Here is a 25,169-nt window from a genome sequence, read left to right as displayed (position 1 = left end):
AAGGTAACCTCCTTCCATGTTGAGGTTCACTCAGACTGTTAAATTATAAAAGTGACGAATATTATTGAAAAACTACTTGATGCTGAAAACAAAGAAGAGGATTTATTATTGAAATGAGAGCAAATGAGGCAAGTAAGCAGAGTGGCGCAGCGGAAGCGTGCTGGGCCCATAACCCAGAGGTCGATGGATCGAAACCATCCTCTGCTAATTAATTATTTTATAAAGATGGAATTTCGGACAGAAAAGTAATTTCGCTCCTTCTCCTTTCAGCAATGTGATTCCCGAGCAGAGTTCGATTTCGCTTTCCCACGTTGTCTTTACCTGTGGAATGTCGCAGTTCGACAAGAGCTTCCTGTTCATGTTGGGGTCCATTCTTGAATTTCCAATGGTGCATGCATTGGTCGACAGCCGCAAGGCCTCATCCACATCTGTCGCTTGTCGATTCGCTTCGCACCAAGACGAAATTACAGAATCAAGCATTACGTTATTGAAATTGCTCAAAAAAAGTATTGCCAACAATTCTGTCATCTTACTGTAATTCATCAAATGTCCGTCCGTCCGTCCGTCCGTCCGTTCGAAGGTACCGCAAAAACGGCTGAACCAATCACAACGAAATGTTGAGAGTGTCATCCTGGGACACCCTGGAGTAAAATAGGCCGTATTATTTTTCCAATTTCGGCTTTGGTCTCCAGCATTTACAGGTTTGGACTCCCGCATAACGTTGTTTTTCCAGGTACCGCACAAACGACTGCACCGATCGCAACCTGACGAATGAAAACACACAGTTACAAATAATGACCTCCTACAAAGACCTTTGTCAGGACATGGGTTGAATCCCTGCTTGAAAGAATGCCAACCCCCTCCCCGCCATCACGGCCATCTCTCCAACAACCAATCCCACGAGATATGCGGAAAGGACGGCCCAAAACCAATGACCTTCTTTTTGATTCGTATATAAACATCATTAAAAGTAAATAATGTCCTCGGCCAAAGTTCAAACAACGTGAGTTTAATCTCTACATGAGAGAATTGCACATAGCTATTTGGGCGGTGTATAAGCTAACAGATCACTGTCCATCGATCTTGCCAATGCCGTAACACCGATCGGCTCAAAATCCTTTTAACTGTTGACTTGGAAGTTTTTATAATGAAGGAAACATTAACAATGATGTTAAAAGTTTATTTTGTGATTAATTTGTGATTGGAGTTCTGTTGTTTGGAATGAAAAAAGAGATATCGAGTTCAAGTAAATGACGACATGCCATGATGGTTTCTACTTTCCAAACGTGAACTTCGCAGATCGCAATATTCAGATTCACCACGGACCCACGGTCGATGTATTAAAAATTATGAAGTACATTTCCAAGACCGTGCCACAGCACATTACCCACCCAAGGTGGACCAAGAAGGTTACCCAGGCGGGTTACCTGCTCGTGCAAGCAATATAATATGTTTACATGACAAAATATATGCCTGAGCACCGGTAAGGTAGACCGAGTAAGGTAAAAGGTAACGTCCTTCCATGTTGAGGTTCACTCAGACTGTTAAATTGTAAAAGTGATGAACATTATTGAAAAACGACTTGATGCTGAAAACAAAGAAGAGGATTTTTATTGAAATGAGAACAATTGAGATAAATAGCAGAGTTGCGCAGCAGAAGCGTGCTGGGCCCATAACCCAGAGATCGATGGATCGAAACCATCCTCTGCTAATTAATTATTTTATAAAGATGGAATTTCGGACAGAATGTTGTTCTTTCGCTCCTCATCTCTTCTGCAATGTGATTTGCCAGCAGAGTTCGATTTCGCTTTCCCACTTTGTTTTTACCCGTGAAATGTCGCAGGTCGACAAGAGCTGCCTGTTCATGTTGGGGTCCATTCTTGAATTTCCAATGGTGCATGCATTGGTCGACAGCTGCAAGGCCTCATCCACATCTGTCGCTTGTCGATTCGCTTCGCACCAAGACGAAATTACAGAATCAAGCATTACGTTATTTAAATTGCTCAAAAAAAGTATTGCCAACAATTCTGTCATCTTACTGTAATTCACCAAATGTCCGTCTGTCCGTCCGTCCGTCTGTCCGTTCGAAGGTACCGCAAAACGGCTGAACCAATCACAACGAAATGTTGAGTGGGTCATCCTGGGACTCCTTGGAGTAAAATAGGCCATATTGTTTTTCCAATTTCAGCTTTGGTCTCCAACATTAACTGGTTTGGAATCCCGCATAACGTTGTTTTTCCAGGTACCGCACAAACGGCTGCACCGATCGCAACCTGACGAATGAAAACACACAGTTAAAAATAATGACCTCCGACAAAGACCTTTGTCAGGACATGGGTTTAATCCCTGCTTGAAAGAATGCCAACCCCCTCTCCGCCATCACGGCCATCTCTCCAACTCACAATCCCACGAGATATGCAGAAAGGATGGCCCAAAACCAATTATCTTCTTTTTGATTCGTATATAAACATCATTAAAAGTAAATAATGTCCTCGGCCAAAGTTCAAACAACGTGAGTTTAATCTCTACATGAGAGAATTGCACATAGCTATTTGGACGGTGTATAAGCTAACAGATCACTGTCTCCATCGATCTTGCCAATGCCGTAACACCTATCGGCTCAAAATCCTTTTAACTGTTGACTTGGAAGTTTTTATAATGAAGGAAACATTAACAATGTTGTTAAAAGTTTATTTTGTGATTAATTTGTGATTGGAGTTCTGTTGTTTGGAATGAAAAAAGAGATATCGAGTTCAAGTAAATGACGACATGCCGTGATGGTTTCCACTTTCCAAAAGTGAACTTCGCAGATCGCCATATTCAGATTCGCCACGGACCCACGATCGATGTATTAAAAATTATAAAGTACATTTCCAAGACCGTGCCACAGCACATTACCCACCCAAGGTGGACCAAGAAGGTTATCCAGGTGGGTTACCTGCTCGTGCAAGCAATATAATATGTTTACATGACAAAATATATGCCTGAGCACCGGTAAGGTAGACCAAGTCAGGTAAAAGGTAACGTCCTTCCATGTTGAGGTTCACTCAGACTGTTAAATTGTAAAAGTGATGAATATTATTGAAAAACGACTTGATGCTGAAAACAAAGAAGAGGATTTTTATTGAAATGAGAACAATTGAAACAAGTAGCAGAGTGGCGCAGCGGAAGCGTGCTGGGCCCATAACCCAGAGGTCGATGGATCGAAACCATCCTCTGCTAATTAATTATTTTATAAAGATGGAATTTCGGACAGAATGTTGTTCTTTTGCTCCACATCTCTTCTGCAATGTGATTTGCCAGCAGAGTTCGATTTCGCTTTCCCACGTTGTTTTTACCCATGAAATGTCGCAGGTCGACAAGAGCTGCGTGTTGCTGTTGGGTTCATGTTGGGGTCCATTTTTGAATTTCCAATTGTGCACGCATTTGTCGACAGCTGCAAGGCCTCATCAACATCTGTCGCTTGTCGATTCGCGATGGCACCAAGACGAAATGACAGAATCAAGCATTACGTTATTTAAATGACTCAAAAAAAGTATTGCCAACGATACTGTCATGGCCCTAATGCGTTAGTTAAAATAGCGTTACGCAATTTTTGAACGGCTCCATTTTGGAGTTTTGCATTCCATGACCGTGTGTTGAATAAGCTCGTTCTTAAAGAACCGAGGGGAGGATGACATGAATGGGTAAGCGATGTCGAGTGAATTCTTAGCTTCTCTAGAATTTGAAATCCCGATAAGGTATTGTGATTATGCACCATCCGTTGGTCTCCTATTTAGACATTTCCGGCCAAACCGCTGGGCCGATCCGGCTTTAACTGGGCAGCATGGTTCCGCTCCTAACAGATAATGGGGGTTGCAAAGCACGTTCCCGTCACTTGACCGGAAGTGTGAAAAAATGGCGGACTTCGTGAATTCCTTCAAAATCTTTTTCTCCAGATCCACCAGTCAGAATGCTTCCAAATTTGTGTTCCAAAATCAGGCTGTGGTTGGGATGTTAAATTGTGGGTCATGACGATCACGTGTCTGAGGGAATTTCAAAATGGCCGACTTCGTCAACTTTTTGGGTAAATTGCAAAGATTCCTTTAAAAATCTTTTTCTCCAGATCCACCACTCAGAATTGTGCCCAGATATCGTACTTGGGTACAAAAAAGAACAGAAGGCATTGCTGAGTAAGATGTCTGTACTCAGCGAGTTTGGTCCAAACAACACAGAAATCAAGAAAATGAACAAATCCCAGGACTTCAAAAATGAAGTGAAAAGATCCTGGAAGCCGAAGATGGCAGAAAATTCGGTGGGATGGTAGGTCGGTCAGTCAGGCCGGTCAGTCGGTCAGGTGGTCAGGCCGGTCAGTCGGTCAGTTGGTCAGACTGTTGGTCTGTCATTTGGTCAGGTGGTCAGTCGGTCAGAGATCATTTTAGTGTCCTCTGTTTCAAATTTGTAGGAGGGGTGCGGGACAAATATTAAAAATTATAAAGTACATTTCCAAGACCGTGCCACAGCACATTACCCACCGAAGGTGGACCAAGAAGGTTACCCAGGCGGGAGTACCTGCTAAAGCAAGCAATATAACATGTTTACATGACAAAATATAAGCCTGAGCACAGGTAAGGGAGACCAAGTAAGGGAAAGGTAACCTCCTTCCATGTTGAGGTTCACTCAGACTGTTAAATTATAAAAGTGACGAATATTATTGAAAAACTACTTGATGCTGAAAACAAAGAAGAGGATTTATTATTGAAATGAGAGCAAATGAGGCAAGTAAGCAGAGTGGCGCAGCGGAAGCGTGCTGGGCCCATAACCCAAAGGTCGATGGATTGAAACCATCCTCTGCTAATTAATTATTTTATAAAGATGGAATTTCGGACAGAAAGTAATTTCGCTCCTTCTCCTTTCGGCAATGTGATTCCCGAGCAGAGTTCGATTTCGCTTTCCCACGTTGTCTTTACCTGTGGAATGTCGCAGTTCGACAAGAGCTTCCTGTTCATGTTGGGGTCCATTCTTGAATTTCCAATGGTGCATGCATTGGTCGACAGCTGCAAGGCCTCATCCACATCTGTCGCTTTTCGATTCGCTTCGCACCAAGACGAAATTACAGAATCAAGCATTACGTTATTGAAATTGCTCAAAAAAAGTATTGCCAACAATTCTGTCATCTTACTGTAATTCATCAAATGTCCGTCCGTCCGTCCGTCCGTCCGTTCGAAGGTACCGCAAAAACGGCTGAACCAATCACAACGAAATGTTGAGAGTGTCATCCTGGGACACCCTGGAGTAAAATAGGCCGTATTATTTTTCCAATTTCGGCTTTGGTCTCCAGCATTTACAGGTTTGGACTCCCGCATAACGTTGTTTTTCCAGGTACCGCACAAACGGCTGCACCGATCGCAACCTGACGAATGAAAACACACAGTTAAAAATAATGACCTCCGACAAAGACCTTTGTCAGGACATGGGTTGAATCCCTGCTTGAAAGAATGCCAACCCCCTCTCCGCCATCACGGCCATCTCTCCAACTCACAATCCCACGAGATATGCAGAAAGGATGGCCCAAAACCAATTATCTTCTTTTTGATTCGTATATAAACATCATTAAAAGTAAATAATGTCCTCGGCCAAAGTTCAAACAACGTGAGTTTAATCTCTACATGAGAGAATTGCACATAGCTATTTGGACGGTGTATAAGCTAACAGATCACTGTCTCCATCAATCTTGCCAATGCCGTAACACCTATCAGCTCAAAATCCTTTTAACTGTTGACTTGGAAGTTTTTATAATGAAGGAAACATTAACAATGTTGTTAAAAGTTTATTTTGTGATTAATTTGTGATTGGAGTTCTGTTGTTTGGAATGAAAAAAGAGATATCGAGTTCAAGTAAATGACGACATGCCGTGATGGTTTCCACTTTCCAAAAGTGAACTTCGCAGATCGCCATATTCAGATTCGCCACGGACCCACGATCGATGTATTAAAAATTATAAAGTACATTTCCAAGACCGTGCCACAGCACATTACCCACCCAAGGTGGACCAAGAAGGTTATCCAGGTGGGTTACCTGCTCGTGCAAGCAATATAATATGTTTACATGACAAAATATATGCCTGAGCACCGGTAAGGTAGACCAAGTCAGGTAAAAGGTAACGTCCTTCCATGTTGAGGTTCACTCAGACTGTTAAATTGTAAAAGTGATGAATATTATTGAAAAACGACGTGATGCTGAAAACAAAGAAGAGGATTTTTATTGAAATGAGAACAATTGAAATAAGTAGCAGAGTGGCGCAGCGGAAGCGTGCTGGGCCCATAACCCAGAGGTCGATGGATCGAAACCATCCTCTGCTAATTAATTATTTTATAAAGATGGAATTTCGGACAGAATGTTGTTCTTTTGCTCCACATCTCTTCTGCAATGTGATTTGCCAGCAGAGTTCGATTTCGCTTTCCCACGTTGTTTTTACCCATGAAATGTCGCAGGTCGACAAGAGCTGCGTGTTGCTGTTGGGTTCATGTTGGGGTCCATTTTTGAATTTCCAATTGTGCACGCATTTGTCGACAGCTGCAAGGCCTCATCAACATCTGTCGCTTGTCGATTCGCGATGGCACCAAGACGAAATGACAGAATCAAGCATTACGTTATTTAAATGACTCAAAAAAAGTATTGCCAACGATACTGTCATGGCCCTAATGCGTTAGTTAAAATAGCGTTACGCAATTTTTGAACGGCTCCATTTTGGAGTTTTGCATTCCATGACCGTGTGTTGAATAAGCTCGTTCTTAAAGAACCGAGGGGAGGATGACATGAATGGGTAAGCGATGTCGAGTGAATTCTTAGCTTCTCTAGAATTTGAAATCCCGATAAGGTATTGTGATGATGCACCATCCGTTGGTCTCCTATTTAGACATTTCCGGCCAAACCGCTGGGCCGATCCGGCTTTAACTGGGCAGCATGGTTCCGCTCCTAACAGATAATGGGGGTTGCAAAGCACGTTCCCGTCACTTGACCGGAAGTGTGAAAAAATGGCGGACTTCGTGAATTCCTTCAAAATCTTTTTCTCCAGATCCACCAGTCAGAATGCTTCCAAATTTGTGTTCCAAAATCAGGCTGTGGTTGGGATGTTAAATTGTGGGTCATGACGATCACGTGTCTGAGGGAATTTCAAAATGGCCGACTTCGTCAACTTTTTGGGTAAATTGCAAAGATTCCTTTAAAAATCTTTTTCTCCAGATCCACCACTCAGAATTGTGCCCAGATATCGTACTTGGGTACAAAAAAGAACAGAAGGCATTGCTGAGTAAGATGTCTGTACTCAGCGAGTTTGGTCCAAACAACACAGAAATCAAGAAAATGAACAAATCCCAGGACTTCAAAAATGAAGTGAAAAGATCCTGGAAGCCGAAGATGGCAGAAAATTCGGTGGGATGGTAGGTCGGTCAGTCAGGCCGGTCAGTCGGTCAGGTGGTCAGGCCGGTCAGTCGGTCAGTTGGTCAGACTGTTGGTCTGTCATTTGGTCAGGTGGTCAGTCGGTCAGAGATCATTTTAGTGTCCTCTGTTTCAAATTTGTAGGAGGGGTGCGGGACAAATATTAAAAATTATAAAGTACATTTCCAAGACCGTGCCACAGCACATTACCCACCGAAGGTGGACCAAGAAGGTTACCCAGGCGGGAGTACCTGCTAAAGCAAGCAATATAACATGTTTACATGACAAAATATAAGCCTGAGCACAGGTAAGGGAGACCAAGTAAGGGAAAGGTAACCTCCTTCCATGTTGAGGTTCACTCAGACTGTTAAATTATAAAAGTGACGAATATTATTGAAAAACTACTTGATGCTGAAAACAAAGAAGAGGATTTATTATTGAAATGAGAGCAAATGAGGCAAGTAAGCAGAGTGGCGCAGCGGAAGCGTGCTGGGCCCATAACCCAGAGGTCGATGGATTGAAACCATCCTCTGCTAATTAATTATTTTATAAAGATGGAATTTCGGACAGAAAGTAATTTCGCTCCTTCTCCTTTCGGCAATGTGATTCCCGAGCAGAGTTCGATTTCGCTTTCCCACGTTGTCTTTACCTGTGGAATGTCGCAGTTCGACAAGAGCTTCCTGTTCATGTTGGGGTCCATTCTTGAATTTCCAATGGTGCATGCATTGGTCGACAGCTGCAAGGCCTCATCCACATCTGTCGCTTTTCGATTCGCTTCGCACCAAGACGAAATTACAGAATCAAGCATTACGTTATTGAAATTGCTCAAAAAAAGTATTGCCAACAATTCTGTCATCTTACTGTAATTCATCAAATGTCCGTCCGTCCGTCCGTCCGTCCGTTCGAAGGTACCGCAAAAACGGCTGAACCAATCACAACGAAATGTTGAGAGTGTCATCCTGGGACACCCTGGAGTAAAATAGGCCGTATTATTTTTCCAATTTCGGCTTTGGTCTCCAGCATTTACAGGTTTGGACTCCCGCATAACGTTGTTTTTCCAGGTACCGCACAAACGACTGCACCGATCGCAACCTGACGAATGAAAACACACAGTTACAAATAATGACCTCCTACAAAGACCTTTGTCAGGACATGGGTTGAATCCCTGCTTGAAAGAATGCCAACCCCCTCCCCGCCATCACGGCCATCTCTCCAACAACCAATCCCACGAGATATGCGGAAAGGACGGCCCAAAACCAATGACCTTCTTTTTGATTCGTATATAAACATCATTAAAAGTAAATAATGTCCTCGGCCAAAGTTCAAACAACGTGAGTTTAATCTCTACATGAGAGAATTGCACATAGCTATTTGGGCGGTGTATAAGCTAACAGATCACTGTCCATCGATCTTGCCAATGCCGTAACACCGATCGGCTCAAAATCCTTTTAACTGTTGACTTGGAAGTTTTTATAATGAAGGAAACATTAACAATGATGTTAAAAGTTTATTTTGTGATTAATTTGTGATTGGAGTTCTGTTGTTTGGAATGAAAAAAGAGATATCGAGTTCAAGTAAATGACGACATGCCATGATGGTTTCTACTTTCCAAACGTGAACTTCGCAGATCGCAATATTCAGATTCACCACGGACCCACGGTCGATGTATTAAAAATTATGAAGTACATTTCCAAGACCGTGCCACAGCACATTACCCACCCAAGGTGGACCAAGAAGGTTACCCAGGCGGGTTACCTGCTCGTGCAAGCAATATAATATGTTTACATGACAAAATATATGCCTGAGCACCGGTAAGGTAGACCGAGTAAGGTAAAAGGTAACGTCCTTCCATGTTGAGGTTCACTCAGACTGTTAAATTGTAAAAGTGATGAACATTATTGAAAAACGACTTGATGCTGAAAACAAAGAAGAGGATTTTTATTGAAATGAGAACAATTGAGATAAATAGCAGAGTTGCGCAGCAGAAGCGTGCTGGGCCCATAACCCAGAGATCGATGGATCGAAACCATCCTCTGCTAATTAATTATTTTATAAAGATGGAATTTCGGACAGAATGTTGTTCTTTCGCTCCTCATCTCTTCTGCAATGTGATTTGCCAGCAGAGTTCGATTTCGCTTTCCCACTTTGTTTTTACCCGTGAAATGTCGCAGGTCGACAAGAGCTGCCTGTTCATGTTGGGGTCCATTCTTGAATTTCCAATGGTGCATGCATTGGTCGACAGCTGCAAGGCCTCATCCACATCTGTCGCTTGTCGATTCGCTTCGCACCAAGACGAAATTACAGAATCAAGCATTACGTTATTTAAATTGCTCAAAAAAAGTATTGCCAACAATTCTGTCATCTTACTGTAATTCACCAAATGTCCGTCTGTCCGTCCGTCCGTCTGTCCGTTCGAAGGTACCGCAAAACGGCTGAACCAATCACAACGAAATGTTGAGTGGGTCATCCTGGGACTCCTTGGAGTAAAATAGGCCATATTGTTTTTCCAATTTCAGCTTTGGTCTCCAACATTAACTGGTTTGGAATCCCGCATAACGTTGTTTTTCCAGGTACCGCACAAACGGCTGCACCGATCGCAACCTGACGAATGAAAACACACAGTTAAAAATAATGACCTCCGACAAAGACCTTTGTCAGGACATGGGTTGAATCCCTGCTTGAAAGAATGCCAACCCCCTCTCCGCCATCACGGCCATCTCTCCAACTCACAATCCCACGAGATATGCAGAAAGGATGGCCCAAAACCAATTATCTTCTTTTTGATTCGTATATAAACATCATTAAAAGTAAATAATGTCCTCGGCCAAAGTTCAAACAACGTGAGTTTAATCTCTACATGAGAGAATTGCACATAGCTATTTGGACGGTGTATAAGCTAACAGATCACTGTCTCCATCGATCTTGCCAATGCCGTAACACCTATCGGCTCAAAATCCTTTTAACTGTTGACTTGGAAGTTTTTATAATGAAGGAAACATTAACAATGTTGTTAAAAGTTTATTTTGTGATTAATTTGTGATTGGAGTTCTGTTGTTTGGAATGAAAAAAGAGATATCGAGTTCAAGTAAATGACGACATGCCGTGATGGTTTCCACTTTCCAAAAGTGAACTTCGCAGATCGCCATATTCAGATTCGCCACGGACCCACGATCGATGTATTAAAAATTATAAAGTACATTTCCAAGACCGTGCCACAGCACATTACCCACCCAAGGTGGACCAAGAAGGTTATCCAGGTGGGTTACCTGCTCGTGCAAGCAATATAATATGTTTACATGACAAAATATATGCCTGAGCACCGGTAAGGTAGACCTAGTCAGGTAAAAGGTAACGTCCTTCCATGTTGAGGTTCACTCAGACTGTTAAATTGTAAAAGTGATGAATATTATTGAAAAACGACTTGATGCTGAAAACAAAGAAGAGGATTTTTATTGAAATGAGAACAATTGAAATAAGTAGCAGAGTGGCGCAGCGGAAGCGTGCTGGGCCCATAACCCAGAGGTCGATGGATCGAAACCATCCTCTGCTAATTAATTATTTTATAAAGATGGAATTTCGGACAGAATGTTGTTCTTTTGCTCCACATCTCTTCTGCAATGTGATTTGCCAGCAGAGTTCGATTTCGCTTTCCCACGTTGTTTTTACCCATGAAATGTCGCAGGTCGACAAGAGCTGCGTGTTGCTGTTGGGTTCATGTTGGGGTCCATTTTTGAATTTCCAATTGTGCACGCATTTGTCGACAGCTGCAAGGCCTCATCAACATCTGTCGCTTGTCGATTCGCGATGGCACCAAGACGAAATGACAGAATCAAGCATTACGTTATTTAAATGACTCAAAAAAAGTATTGCCAACGATACTGTCATGGCCCTAATGCGTTAGTTAAAATAGCGTTACGCAATTTTTGAACGGCTCCATTTTGGAGTTTTGCATTCCATGACCGTGTGTTGAATAAGCTCGTTCTTAAAGAACCGAGGGGAGGATGACATGAATGGGTAAGCGATGTCGAGTGAATTCTTAGCTTCTCTAGAATTTGAAATCCCGATAAGGTATTGTGATTATGCACCATCCGTCGGTCTCCTATTTAGACTTTTCCGTCCAAACCACTGGGCCGATCCGGCTTTAACTGGGCAGCATGGTTCCGCTCCTAACAGATAATGGGGGTTGCAAAGCACGTTCCCGTCACTTGACCGGAAATGTGAAAAAATGGCGGACTTCGTGAATTCCTTCAAAAGCTTTTTCTCCAGATCCACCAGTCAGAATGCTTCCAAATTTGTGTTCCAAAATCAGGCTGTGGTTGGGATGTTAAATTGTGGGTCATGACGATCACGTGTCTGAGGGAATTTCAAAATGGCCGACTTCGTCAACTTTTTGGGTAAATTGCAAAGATTCCTTTAAAAATCTTTTTCTCCAGATCCACCACTCAGAATTGTGCCCAGATATCGTACTTGGGTACAAAAAAGAACAGAAGGCATTGCTGAGTAAGATGTCTGTACTCAGCGAGTTTGGTCCAAACAACACAGAAATCAAGAAAATGAACAAATCCCAGGACTTCAAAAATGAAGTGAAAAGATCCTGGAAGCCGAAGATGGCAGAAAATTCGGTGGGATGGTAGGTCGGTCAGTCAGGCCGGTCAGTCGGTCAGGTGGTCAGGCCGGTCAGTCGGTCAGTTGGTCAGACTGTCGGTCTGTCATTTGGTCAGGTGGTCGGTCGGTCAGAGATCATTTTAGTGTCCTCTGTTTCAAATTTGTAGGAGGGGTGCGGGACAAATATTAAAAATTATAAAGTACATTTCCAAGACCGTGCCACAGCACATTACCCACTGAAGGTGGACCAAGAAGGTTACCCAGGCGGGAGTACCTGCTAAAGCAAGCAATATAACATGTTTACATGACAAAATATAAGCCTGAGCACAGGTAAGGCAGACCAAGTAAGGGAAAGGTAACCTCCTTCCATGTTGAGGTTCACTCAGACTGTTAAATTATAAAAGTGACGAATATTATTGAAAAACTACTTGATGCTGAAAACAAAGAAGAGGATTTATTATTGAAATGAGAGCAAATGAGGCAAGTAAGCAGAGTGGCGCAGCGGAAGCGTGCTGGGCCCATAACCCAGAGGTCGATGGATCGAAACCATCCTCTGCTAATTAATTATTTTATAAAGATGGAATTTCGGACAGAAAGTAATTTCGCTCCTTATCCTTTCGGCAATGTGATTCCCGAGCAGAGTTCGATTTCGCTTTCCCACGTTGTCTTTACCTGTGGAATGTCGCAGTTCGACAAGAGCTTCCTGTTCATGTTGGGGTCCATTCTTGAATTTCCAATGGTGCATGCATTGGTCGACAGCTGCAAGGCCTCATCCACATCTGTCGCTTTTCGATTCGCTTCGCAACAAGCCGAAATTACAGAATCAAGCATTACGTTATTTAAATTGCTCAAAAAAAGTATTGCCAACAATTCTGTCATCTTACTGTAATTCACCAAATGTCCGTCCGTCCGTCCGTCCGTCCGTTCGAAGGTACCGCAAAAACGGCTGAACCAATCACAACGAAATGCTGAGAGTGTCATCCTGGGACCCCCTGGAGTAAAATAGGCCGTATTATTTTTCCAATTTCAGCTTTGGTCTCCAGCATTTACAGGTTTGGACTCCCGCATAACATTGTTTTTCCAGGTACCGCACAAACGACTGCACCGATCGCAACCTGACGAATGAAAACACACAGTTACAAATAATGACCTCCAACAAAGACCTTTGTCAGGACATGGGTTGAATCCCTGCTTGAAAGAATGCCAACCCCCTCCCCGCCATCACGGCCATCTCTCCAACTCACAATCCCACGAGATATGCGGAAAGGACGGCCCAAAACCAATTACCTTCTTTTTGATTCGTATATAAACATCATTAAAAGTAAATAATGTCCTCGGCCAAAGTTCAAACAACGTGAGTTTAATCTCTACATGAGAGAATTGCACATAGCTATTTGGACGGTGTATAAGCTAACAGATCACTGTCTCCATCGATCTTGCCAATGCCGTAACACCGATCGGCTCAAAATCCTTTTAACTGTTGACTTGGAAGTTTTTATAATGAAGGAAACATTAACAATGTTGTTAAAAGTTTATTTTGTGATTAATTTGTGATTGGAGTTCTGTTGTTTGGAATGAAAAAAGAGATATCGAGTTCAAGTAAATGACGACATGCCATGATGGTTTCTACTTTCCAAAAGTGAACTTCGCAGACCGCCATATTCAGATTCGCCACGGACCCACGATCGATGTATTAAAAATTATAAAGTACATTTCCAAGACTGTGCCACAGCACATTGCCCACCCAAGGTGGACCAAGAAGGTTACCCAGGCGGGTTACCTGCTCGTGCAAGCTATATAATATGTTTACATGACAAAATATATGCCTGAGCACCGGTAAGGTAGACCGAGTAAGGTAAAAGGTAACGTCCTTCCATGTTGAGGTTCACTCAGACTGTTAAATTGTAAAAGTGATGAATATTATTGAAAAACGACTTGATGCTGAAAACAAAGCAGAGGATTTTTATTGAAATGAGAACAATTGAAATAAGTAGCAGAGTGGCGCAGCGGAAGCGTGCTGGGCCCATAACCCAGAGGTCGATGGATCGAAACCATCCTCTGCTAATTAATTATTTTATAAAGATGGAATTTCGGACAGAATGTTGTTCTTTTGCTCCACATCTCTTCTGCAATGTGATTTGCCAGCAGAGTTCGATTTCGCTTTCCCACGTTGTTTTTACCCATGAAATGTCGCAGGTCGACAAGAGCTGCGTGTTCATGTTGGGGTCCATTTTTGAATTTCCAATTGTGCACTCATTTGTCGACAGCTGCAAGGCCTCATCAACATCTGTCGCTTGTCGATTCGCGATGGCACCAAGACGAAATGACAGAATCAAGCATTACGTTATTTAAATGACTCAAAAAAAGTATTGCCAACGATACTGTCATGGCCCTAATGCGTTAGTTCAAATAGCGTTACGCAATTTTTGAACGGCTCCATTTTGGAGTTTTGCATTCCATGACCGTGTGATGAATAAGCTCGTTCTTAAAGAACCGAGGGGAGGATGACATGAATGGGTAAGCGATGTCGAGTGAATTCTTAGCTTCTCTAGAATTTGAAATCCCGATAAGGTATTGTGATTATGCACCATCCGCCGGTCTCCTATTTAGACTTTTCCGGCCAAACCGCTGGGCCGATCCGGCTTTAACTGGGCAGCATGGTTCCGCTCCTAACAGATAATGGGGGTTGCAAAGCACGTTCCCGTCACTTGACCGGAAGTGTGAAAAAATGGCGGACTTCGTGAATTACTTCAAAATCTTTTTCTCCAGATCCACCAGTCAGAATGCTTCCAAATTTGTGTTCCAAAATCAGGCTGTGGTTGGGATGTTAAATTGTGGGTCATGACGATCACGTGTCTGAGGGAATTTCAAAATGGCCGACTTCGTCAACTTTTTGGGTAAATTGCAAAGATTCCTTTAAAAATCTTTTTCTCCAGATCCACCACTCAGAATTGTGCCCAGATATCGTACTTGGGTACAAAAAAGAACAGAAGGCATTGCTGAGTAAGATGTCTGCACTCAGCGAGTTTGGTCCAAACAACACAGAAATCAAGAAAATGAACAAATCCCAGGACTTCAAAAATGAAGTGAAAAGATCCTGGAAGCCGAAGATGGCAGAAAATTCGGTGGGATGGTAGGTCGGTCAGTCAGGCCGGTCAGTCGGTCAGGTGGTCAGGCCGGTCAGTCGGTCAGTTGGTCAGACTGTCGGTCTGTCATATGGTCAGGTGGTCAGTCGGTCAGAGATCATTTTAGTGTCCTCTGTTTCAAATTTGTAGGAGGGGTGCGGGACAAATATTAAAAATTATAAAGTACATTTCCAAGACCGTGCCACAGCACATTACCCACCGAAGGTGGACCAAGAAGGTTACCCAGGCGGGAGTACCTGCTAAAGCAAGCAATATAACATGTTTACATGACAAAATATAAGCCTGAGCACAGGTAAGGGAGACCAAGTAAGGGAAAGGTAACCTCCTTCCATGTTGAGGTTCACTCATACTGTTAAATTATAAAAGTGACGAATATTATTGAAAAACTACTTGATGCTGAAAACAAAGAAGAGGATTTATTATTGAAATGAGAGCAAATGAGGCAAGTAAGCAGAGTGGCGCAGCGGAAGCGTGCTGGGCCCATAACCCAGAGGTCGATGGATCGAAACCATCCTCTGCTAATTAATTATGTTATAAAGATGGAATTTCGGACAGAAAGTAATTTCGCTCCTTCTCCTTTCGGCAATGTGATTCCCGAGCAGAGTTCGATTTCGCTTTCCCACGTTGTCTTTACCTGTGGAATGTCGCAGTTCGACAAGAGCTTCCTGTTCATGTTGGGGTCCATTCTTGAATTTCCAATGGTGCATGCATTGGTCGACAGCTGCAAGGCCTCATCCACATCTGTCGCTTTTCGATTCGCTTCGCACCAAGACGAAATTACAGAATCAAGCATTACGTTATTGAAATTGCTCAAAAAAAGTATTGCCAACAATTCTGTCATCTTACTGTAATTCATCAAATGTCCGTCCGTCCGTCCGTCCTTCCGTTCGAAGGTACCGCAAAAACGGCTGAACCAATCACAACGAAATGTTGAGAGTGTCATCCTGGGACACCCTGGAGTAACATAGGCCGTATTATTTTTCCAATTTCAGCTTTGGTCTCCAGCATTTACAGGTTTGGACTCCCGCATAACGTTGTTTTTCCAGGTACCGCACAAACGACTGCACCGATCGCAACCTGACGAATGAAAACACACAGTTACAAATAATGACCTCCTACAAAGACCTTTGTCAGGACATGGGTTGAATCCCTGCTTGAAAGAATGCCAACCCCCTCTCCGCCATCACGGCCATCTCTCCAACTCACAATCCCACGAGATATGCGGAAAGGATGGCCCAAAACCAATTATCTTCTTTTTGATTCGTATATAAACATCATTAAAAGTAAATAATGTCCTCGGCCAAAGTTCAAACAACGTGAGTTTAATCTCTACATGAGAGAATTGCACATAGCTATTTGGGTGGTGTATAAGCTAACAGATCACTGTCTCCATCGATCTTGCCAATGCCGTAACACCGATCGGCTCAAAATCCTTTTAACTGTTGACTTGGAAGTTTTTATAATGAAGGAAACATTAACAATGTTGTTAAAAGTTTATTTTGTGATTAATTTGTGATTGGAGTTCTGTTGTTTGGAATGAAAAAAGAGATATCGAGTTCAAGTAAATGACGACATGCCATGATGGTTTCTACTTTCCAAACGTGAACTTCGGAGATCGCAATATTCAGATTCACCACGGACCCACGGTCGATGTATTAAAAATTATGAAGTACATTTCCAAGACCGTGCCACAGCACATTACCCACCCAAGGTGGACCAAGAAGGTTACCCAGGCGGGTTACCTGCTCGTGCAAGCAATATAATATGTTTACATGACAAAATATATGCCTGAGCACCGGTAAGGTAGACCGAGTCAGGTAAAAGGTAACGTCCTTCCATGTTGAGGTTCACTCAGACTGTTAAATTGTAAAAGTGATGAATATTATTGAAAAACGACTTGATGCTGAAACAAAGAAGAGGCTTTTTATTGAAATGAGAACAATTGAAATAAGTAGCAGAGTGGTGCAGCGGAAGCGTGCTGGGCCCATAACCCAGAGATCGATGGATCGAAACCATCCTCTGCTAATTAATTATTTTATAAAGATGGAATTTCGGACAGAATGTTGTTCTTTCGCTCCTCATCTCTTCTGCAATGTGATTTGCCAGCAGAGTTCGATTTCGCTTTCCCACTTTGTTTTTACCCGTGAAATGTCGCAGGTCGACAAGAGCTGCCTGTTCATGTTGGGGTCCATTCTTGAATTTCCAATGGTGCATGCATTGGTCGACAGCTGCAAGGCCTCATCCACATCTGTCGCTTGTCGATTCGCTTCGCACCAAGACGAAATTACAGAATCAAGCATTACGTTATTTAAATTGCTCAAAAAAAGTATTGCCAACAATTCTGTCATCTTACTGTAATTCACCAAATGTCCGTCTGTCCGTCCGTCCGTCTGTCCGTTCGAAGGTACCGCAAAACGGCTGAACCAATCACAACGAAATGTTGAGTGGGTCATCCTGGGACCCCCTGGAGTAAAATAGGCCATATTGTTTTTCCAATTTCAGCTTTGGTCTCCAACATTAACTGGTTTGGAATCCCGCATAACGTTGTTTTTCCAGGTACCGCACAAACGGCTGCACCGATCACAACCTGACGAATGAAAACACACAGTTAAAAATAATGACCTCCGACAAAGACCTTTGTCAGGACATGGGTTGAATCCCTGCTTGAAAGAATGCCAACCCCCTCCCCGCCATCACGGCCATCTCTCCAACTCACAATCCCACGAGATATGCAGAAAGGATGGCCCAAAACCAATTATCTTCTTTTTGATTCGTATATAAACATCATTAAAAGTAAATAATGTCCTCGGCCAAAGTTCAAACAACGTGAGTTTAATCTCTACATGAGAGAATTGCACATAGCTATTTGGGTGGTGTATAAGCTAACAGATCACTGTCTCCATCGATCTTGCCAATGCCGTAACACCGATCGGCTCAAAATCCTTTTAACTGTTGACTTGGAAGTTTTTATAATGAAGGAAACATTAACAATGTTGTTAAAAGTTTATTTTGTGATTAATTTGTGATTGGAGTTCTGTTGTTTGGAATGAAAAAAGAGATATCGAGTTCAAGTAAATGACGACATGCCATGATGGTTTCTACTTTCCAAACATGAACTTCGGAGATCGCAATATTCAGATTCACCACGGACCCACGGTCGATGTATTAAAAATTATGAAGTACATTTCCAAGACCGTGCCACAGCACATTACCCACCCAAGGTGGACCAAGAAGGTTACCCAGGCGGGTTACCTGCTCGTGCAAGCAATATAATATGTTTACATGACAAAATATATGCCTGAGCACCGGTAAGGTAGACCAAGTCAGGTAAAAGGTAACGTCCTTCCATGTTGAGGTTCACTCAGACTGTTAAATTGTAAAAGTGATGAATATTATTGAAAAACGACTTGATGCTGAAACAAAGAAGAGGCTTTTTATTGAAATGAGAACAATTGAAATAAGTAGCAGAGTGGTGCAGCGGAAGCGTGCTGGGCCCATAACCCAGAGATCGATGGATCGAAACCATCCTCTGCTAATTAATTATTTTATAAAGATGGAATTTCGGACAGAATGTTGTTCTTTCGCTCCTCATCTCTTCTGCAATGTGATTTGCCAGCAGAGTTCGATTTCGCTTTCCCACTTTGTTTTTACCCGTGAAATGTCGCAGGTCGACAAGAGCTGCCTGTTCATGTTGGGGTCCATTCTTGAATTTCCAATGGTGCATGCATTGGTCGACAGCTGCAAGGCCTCATCCACATCTGTCGCTTGTCGATTCGCTTCGCACCAAGACGAAATTACAGAATCAAGCATTACGTTATTTAAATTGCTCAAAAAAAGTATTGCCAACAATTCTGTCATCTTACTGTAATTCACCAAATGTCCGTCTGTCCGTCCGTCCGTCTGTCCGTTCGAAGGTACCGCAAAACGGCTGAACCAATCACAACGAAATGTTGAGTGGGTCATCCTGGGACCCCCTGGAGTAAAATAGGCCATATTGTTTTTCCAATTTCAGCTTTGGTCTCCAACATTAACTGGTTTGGAATCCCGCATAACGTTGTTTTTCCAGGTACCGCACAAACGGCTGCACCGATCACAACCTGACGAATGAAAACACACAGTTAAAAATAATGACCTCCGACAAAGACCTTTGGCAGGACATGGGTTGAATCCCTGCTTGAAAGAATGCCAACCCCCTCTCCGCCATCACGGCCATCTCTCCAACTCACAATCCCACGAGATATGCAGAAAGGATGGCCCAAAACCAATTATCTTCTTTTTGATTCGTATATAAACATCATTAAAAGTAAATAATGTCCTCGGCCAAAGTTCAAACAACGTGAGTTTAATCTCTACATGAGAGAATTGCACATAGCTATTTGGACGGTGTATAAGCTAACAGATCACTGTCTCCATCGATCTTGCCAATGCCGTAACACCTATCGGCTCAAAATCCTTTTAACTGTTGACTTGGAAGTTTTTATAATGAAGGAAACATTAACAATGTTGTTAAAAGTTTATTTTGTGATTAATTTGTGATTGGAGTTCTGTTGTTTGGAATGAAAAAAGAGATATCGAGTTCAAGTAAATGACGACATGCCGTGATGGTTTCTACTTTCCAAAAGTGAACTTCGCAGATCGCCATCTTCAGATTCGCCACGGACCCACGATCGATGTATTAAAAATAATAAAGTACATTTCGAAGACCGTGCCACAGCACATTACCCACCCAAGGTGGACCAAGAAGGTTACCCAGGCGGGTTACCTGCTCGTGCAAGCAATATAATATGTTTACATGACAAAATATATGCCTGAGCACCGGTAAGGTAGACCGAGTAAGGTAAAAGGTAACGTCCTTCCATGTTGAGGTTCACTCAGACTGTTAAATTGTAAAAGTGATGAATATTATTGAAAAACGACTTGATGCTGAAAACAAAGAAGAGGATTTTTATTGAAATGAGAACAATTGAAATAAGTAGCAGAGTGGCGCAGCAGAAGCATGCTGGGCCCATAACCCAGAGGTCGATGGATCGAAACCATCCTCTGCTAATTAATTATTTTATAAAGATGGAATTTCGGACAGAATGTTGTTCTTTTGCTCCACATCTCTTCTGCAATGTGATTTGCCAGCAGAGTTCGATTTCGCTTTCCCACGTTGTTTTTACCCATGAAATGTCGCAGGTCGACAAGAGCTGCGTGTTGCTGTTGGGTTCATGTTGGGGTCCATTTTTGAATTTCCAATTGTGCACGCATTTGTCGACAGCTGCAAGGCCTCATCAACATCTGTCGCTTGTCGATTCGCGATGGCACCAAGACGAAATGACAGAATCAAGCATTACGTTATTTAAATGACTCAAAAAAAGTATTGCCAACGATACTGTCATGGCCCTAATGCGTTAGTTAAAATAGCGTTACGCAATTTTTGAACGGCTCCATTTTGGAGTTTTGCATTCCATGACCGTGTGATGAATAAGCTCGTTCTTAAAGAACCGAGGGGAGGATGACATGAATGTGTAAGCGATGTCGAGTGAATTCTTAGCTTCTCTAGAATTTGAAATCCCGATAAGGTATTGTGATGATGCACCATCCGTCGGTCTCCTATTTAGACTTTTCCGGCCAAACCGCTGGGCCGATCCGGCTTTAACTGGGCAGCATGGTTCCGGTCCTAACAGATAATGGGGGTTGCAAAGCACGTTCCCGTCACTTGACCGGAAGTGTGAAAAAATGGCGGACTTCGTGAATTCCTTCAAAATCTTTTTCTCCAGATCCACCAGTCAGAATGCTTCCAAATTTGTGTTCCAAAATCAGGCTGTGGTTGGGATGTTAAATTGTGGGTCATGACGATCACGTGTCTGAGGGAATTTCAAAATGGCCGACTTCGTCAACTTTTTGGGTAAATTGCAAAGATTCCTTTAAAAATCTTTTTCTCCAGATCCACCACTCAGAATTGTGCCCAGATATCGTACTTGGGTACAAAAAAGAACAGAAGGCATTGCTGAGTAAGATGTCTGTACTCAGCGAGTTTGGTCCAAACAACACAGAAATCAAGAAAATGAACAAATCCCAGGACTTCAAAAATGAAGTGAAAAGATCCTGGAAGCCGAAGATGGCAGAAAATTCGGTGGGATGGTAGGTCGGTCAGTCAGGCCGGTCAGTCGGTCAGGTGGTCAGGCCGGTCAGTCGGTCAGTTGGTCAGACTGTCGGTCTGTCATTTGGTCAGGTGGTCGGTCGGTCAGAGATCATTTTAGTGTCCTCTGTTTCAAATTTGTAGGAGGGGTGCGGGACAAATATTAAAAATTATAAAGTACATTTCCAAGACCGTGCCACAGCACATTACCCACCGAAGGTGGACCAAGAAGGTTACCCAGGCGGGAGTACCTGCTAAAGCAAGCAATATAACATGTTTACATGACAAAATATAAGCCTGAGCACAGGTAAGGGAGACCAAGTAAGGGAAAGGTAACCTCCTTCCATGTTGAGGTTCACTCAGACTGTTAAATTATAAAAGTGACGAATATTATTGAAAAACTACTTGATGCTGAAAACAAAGAAGAGGATTTATTATTGAAATGAGAGCGAATGAGGCAAGTAAGCAGAGTGGTGCAGCGGAAGCGTGCTGGTCCCATAACCCAGAGGTCGATGGATCGAAACCATCCTCTGCTATATAATTATTTTATAAAGATGGAATTTCGGACAGAAAGTTATTTCGCTCCTTATCCTTTCGGCAATGTGATTCCCGAGCAGAGTTCGATTTCGCTTTCCCACGTTGTCTTTACCTGTGGAATGTCGCAGTTCGACAAGAGCTTCCTGTTCATGTTGGGGTCCATTCTTGAATTTCCAATGGTGCATGCATTGGTCGACAGCTGCAAGGCCTCATCCACATCTGTCGCTTGTCGATTCGCTTCGCACCAAGACGAAATTACAGAATCAAGCATTACGTTATTTAAATTGCTCAAAAAAAGTATTGCCAACAATTCTGTCATCTTACTGTAATTCACCAAATGTCCGTCTGTCCGTCCGTCCGTCTGTCCGTTCGAAGGTACCGCAAAACGGCTGAACCAATCACAACGAAATGTTGAGTGGGTCATCCTGGGACTCCCTGGAGTAAAATAGGCCATATTGTTTTTCCAATTTCAGCTTTGGTCTCCAACATTAACTGGTTTGGAATCCCGCATAACGTTGTTTTTCCAGGTACCGCACAAACGGCTGCACCGATCGCAACCTGACGAATGAAAACACACAGTTAAAAATAATGACCTCCGACAAAGACCTTTGTCAGGACATGGGTTGAATCCCTGCTTGAAAGAATGCCAACCCCCTCCCCGCCATCACGGCCATCTCTCCAACTCACAATCCCACGAGATATGCAGAAAGGATGGCCCAAAACCAATTATCTTCTTTTTGATTCGTATATAAACATCATTAAAAGTAAATAATGTCCTCGGCCAAAGTTCAAACAACGTGAGTTTAATCTCTACATGAGAGAATTGCACATAGCTATTTGGGCGGTGTATAAGCTAACAGATCACTGTCTCCATCGATCTTGCCAATGCCGTAACACCGATCGGCTCAAAATCCTTTTAACTGTTGACTTGGAAGTTTTTATAATGAAGGAAACATTAACAATGTTGTTAAAAGTTTATTTTGTGATTAATTTGTGATTGGAGTTCTGTTGTTTGGAATGAAAAAAGAGATATCGAGTTCAAGTAAATGACGACATGCCATGATGGTTTCTACTTTCCAAACATGAACTTCGGAGATCGCAATATTCAGATTCACCACGGACCCACGGTCGATGTATTAAAAATTATGAAGTACATTTCCAAGACCGTGCCACAGCACATTACCCACCCAAGGTGGACCAAGAAGGTTACCCAGGCGGGTTACCTGCTCGTGCAAGCAATATAATATGTTTACATGACAAAATATATGCCTGAGCACCGGTAAGGTAGACCAAGTCAGGTAAAAGGTAACGTCCTTCCATGTTGAGGTTCACTCAGACTGTTAAATTGTAAAAGTGATGAATATTATTGAAAAACGACTTGATGCTGAAAACAAAGAAGAGGATTTTTATTGAAATGAGAACAATTGAAATACGTAGCAGAGTGGCGCAGCGGAAGCGTGCTGGGCCCATAACCCAGAGATCGATGGATCGAAACCATCCTCTGCTAATTAATTATTTTATAAAGATGGAATTTCGGACAGAATGTTGTTCTTTCGCTCCTCATCTCTTCTGCAATGTGATTTGCCAGCAGAGTTCGATTTCGCTTTCCCACTTTGTTTTTACCCGTGAAATGTCGCAGGTCGACAAGAGCTGCCTGTTCATGTTGGGGTCCATTCTTGAATTTCCAATGGTGCATGCATTGGTCGACAGCTGCAAGGCCTCATCCACATCTGTCGCTTGTCGATTCGCTTCGCACCAAGACGAAATTACAGAATCAAGCATTACGTTATTTAAATTGCTCAAAAAAAGTATTGCCAACAATTCTGTCATCTTACTGTAATTCACCAAATGTCCGTCTGTCCATCCGTCCGTCCGTCCGTTCGAAGGTACCGCAAAACGGCTGAACCAATCACAACGAAATGTTGAGTGGGTCATCCTGGGACCCCCTGGAGTAAAATAGGCCATATTGTTTTTCCAATTTCAGCTTTGGTCTCCAACATTAACTGGTTTGGAATCCCGCATAACGTTGTTTTTCCAGGTACCGCACAAACGGCTGCACCGATCGCAACCTGACGAATGAAAACACACAGTTAAAAATAATGACCTCCGACAAAGACCTTTGTCAGGACATGGGTTGAATCCCTGCTTGAAAGAATGCCAACCCCATCTCCGCCATCACGGCCATCTCTCCAACTCACAATCCCACGAGATATGCGGAAAGGACGGCCCAAAACCAATTATCTTCTTTTTGATTCGTATATAAACATCATTAAAAATAAATAATGTCCTCGGCCAAAGTTCAAACAACATGAGTTTAATCTCTACATGAGAGAATTGAACATAGCTATTTGGGCGGAGTATAAGCATCACAGATCACTGTCTCCATCGATCTTGCCAATGCCATAACATGTATCAGCTCCAAATCCTTTTAACTGTTGACTTGGAAGTTTTTATAATGAAGGAAACATTAACAATGTTGTAAAAAGTTTATTTTGTGATTAATTTGTGATTGGAGTTCTGTTGTTTGGAATGAAAAAAGAGATATCGAGTTCAAGTAAATGACGACATGCCGTGATGGTTTCAACTTTCCAAAAGTGAACTTCGCAGATCGCCATATTCAGATTCGCCACGGACCCACGATCGATGTATTAAAAATTATAAAGTACATTTCCAAGACCGTGCCACAGCACATGACCCACCCAACCTGAAAGGTTATCCAGGTGGGAGTACCTGCTCGTGCAAGCAATATAATATGTTTACATGACAAAATATATGCCTGAGCACCGGTAAGGTAGACCAAGTAAGGTAAAAGGTAACCTCCTTCCATGTTGAGGTTCACTCAGACTGTTAAATTGTAAAAGTGATGAATATTATTGAAAAACGACTTGATGCTGAAAACAAAGAAGAGGATTTTTATTGAAATGAGAACAGTTGAAGTAAGTAGCAGAGTGGCGCAGCGGAAGCGTGCTGGGCCCATAACCCAGAGGTCGATGGATCGAAACCATCCTCTGCTAATTAATTATTTTATAAAGATGGAATTTCGGACAGAAGGTTATTTCGCTCCTTGTCTCTTCGGCAATGTGATTCCCGAGCAGAGTTCGATTTCGCTTTCCCACGTTGTTTTTACCTGTGGAATGTCCCAGGTCGACAAGAGCTTCCTGTTCATGTTGGGCTCCATTCTTGAATTTCCAATGGTGCATGCATTGGTAAACAGCTGGAAGGCCTCACCCACATCTGCCGCTTGTCGATTCGCTTCGCACCAAGACGAAATTACAGAATCAAGCATTACGTTATTTAAATTGCTCAAAAAAAGTATTGCCAACAATACTGTCATCTTC

At 42.6% G+C, this 25,169-nt stretch overlaps 9 non-coding genes across 9 annotated transcripts; all 9 read left to right on the top strand.

Annotated features, from left to right (window-relative positions):
* Positions 1-135: 135 nt before the first annotated feature.
* Positions 136-207, top strand: TRNAM-CAU (transfer RNA methionine (anticodon CAU)). Its single transcript has one exon. It is a non-coding gene; the product is annotated as a tRNA-Met (tRNA).
* A 2,943-nt stretch (positions 208-3,150) lies between these two features.
* Positions 3,151-3,222, top strand: TRNAM-CAU (transfer RNA methionine (anticodon CAU)). The gene has a single exon. It is a non-coding gene; the product is annotated as a tRNA-Met (tRNA).
* Positions 3,223-6,269: 3,047 nt separating this feature from the next.
* On the top strand, positions 6,270-6,341 carry TRNAM-CAU (transfer RNA methionine (anticodon CAU)). Its single transcript has one exon. It is a non-coding gene; the product is annotated as a tRNA-Met (tRNA).
* A 4,556-nt stretch (positions 6,342-10,897) lies between these two features.
* Positions 10,898-10,969, top strand: TRNAM-CAU (transfer RNA methionine (anticodon CAU)). Its single transcript has one exon. It is a non-coding gene; the product is annotated as a tRNA-Met (tRNA).
* Positions 10,970-12,511: 1,542 nt separating this feature from the next.
* TRNAM-CAU (transfer RNA methionine (anticodon CAU)) lies at positions 12,512-12,583 on the top strand. The gene has a single exon. It is a non-coding gene; the product is annotated as a tRNA-Met (tRNA).
* A 1,433-nt stretch (positions 12,584-14,016) lies between these two features.
* TRNAM-CAU (transfer RNA methionine (anticodon CAU)) lies at positions 14,017-14,088 on the top strand. Its single transcript has one exon. It is a non-coding gene; the product is annotated as a tRNA-Met (tRNA).
* A 1,531-nt stretch (positions 14,089-15,619) lies between these two features.
* Positions 15,620-15,691, top strand: TRNAM-CAU (transfer RNA methionine (anticodon CAU)). Its single transcript has one exon. It is a non-coding gene; the product is annotated as a tRNA-Met (tRNA).
* A 7,575-nt stretch (positions 15,692-23,266) lies between these two features.
* Positions 23,267-23,338, top strand: TRNAM-CAU (transfer RNA methionine (anticodon CAU)). The gene has a single exon. It is a non-coding gene; the product is annotated as a tRNA-Met (tRNA).
* Positions 23,339-24,773: 1,435 nt separating this feature from the next.
* On the top strand, positions 24,774-24,845 carry TRNAM-CAU (transfer RNA methionine (anticodon CAU)). Its single transcript has one exon. It is a non-coding gene; the product is annotated as a tRNA-Met (tRNA).
* The last annotated feature ends 324 nt before the right edge of the window (positions 24,846-25,169 follow it).

This window comes from Myxine glutinosa, chromosome 2 (genome assembly GCF_964187855.1).
Source record: "Myxine glutinosa chromosome 2, kmMyxGlut1.1, whole genome shotgun sequence".
In the NCBI taxonomy this organism is placed as follows: Eukaryota; Metazoa; Chordata; class Myxini; order Myxiniformes; family Myxinidae; genus Myxine; species Myxine glutinosa.
This window is presented reverse-complemented; position numbering and strand designations above follow the sequence as displayed.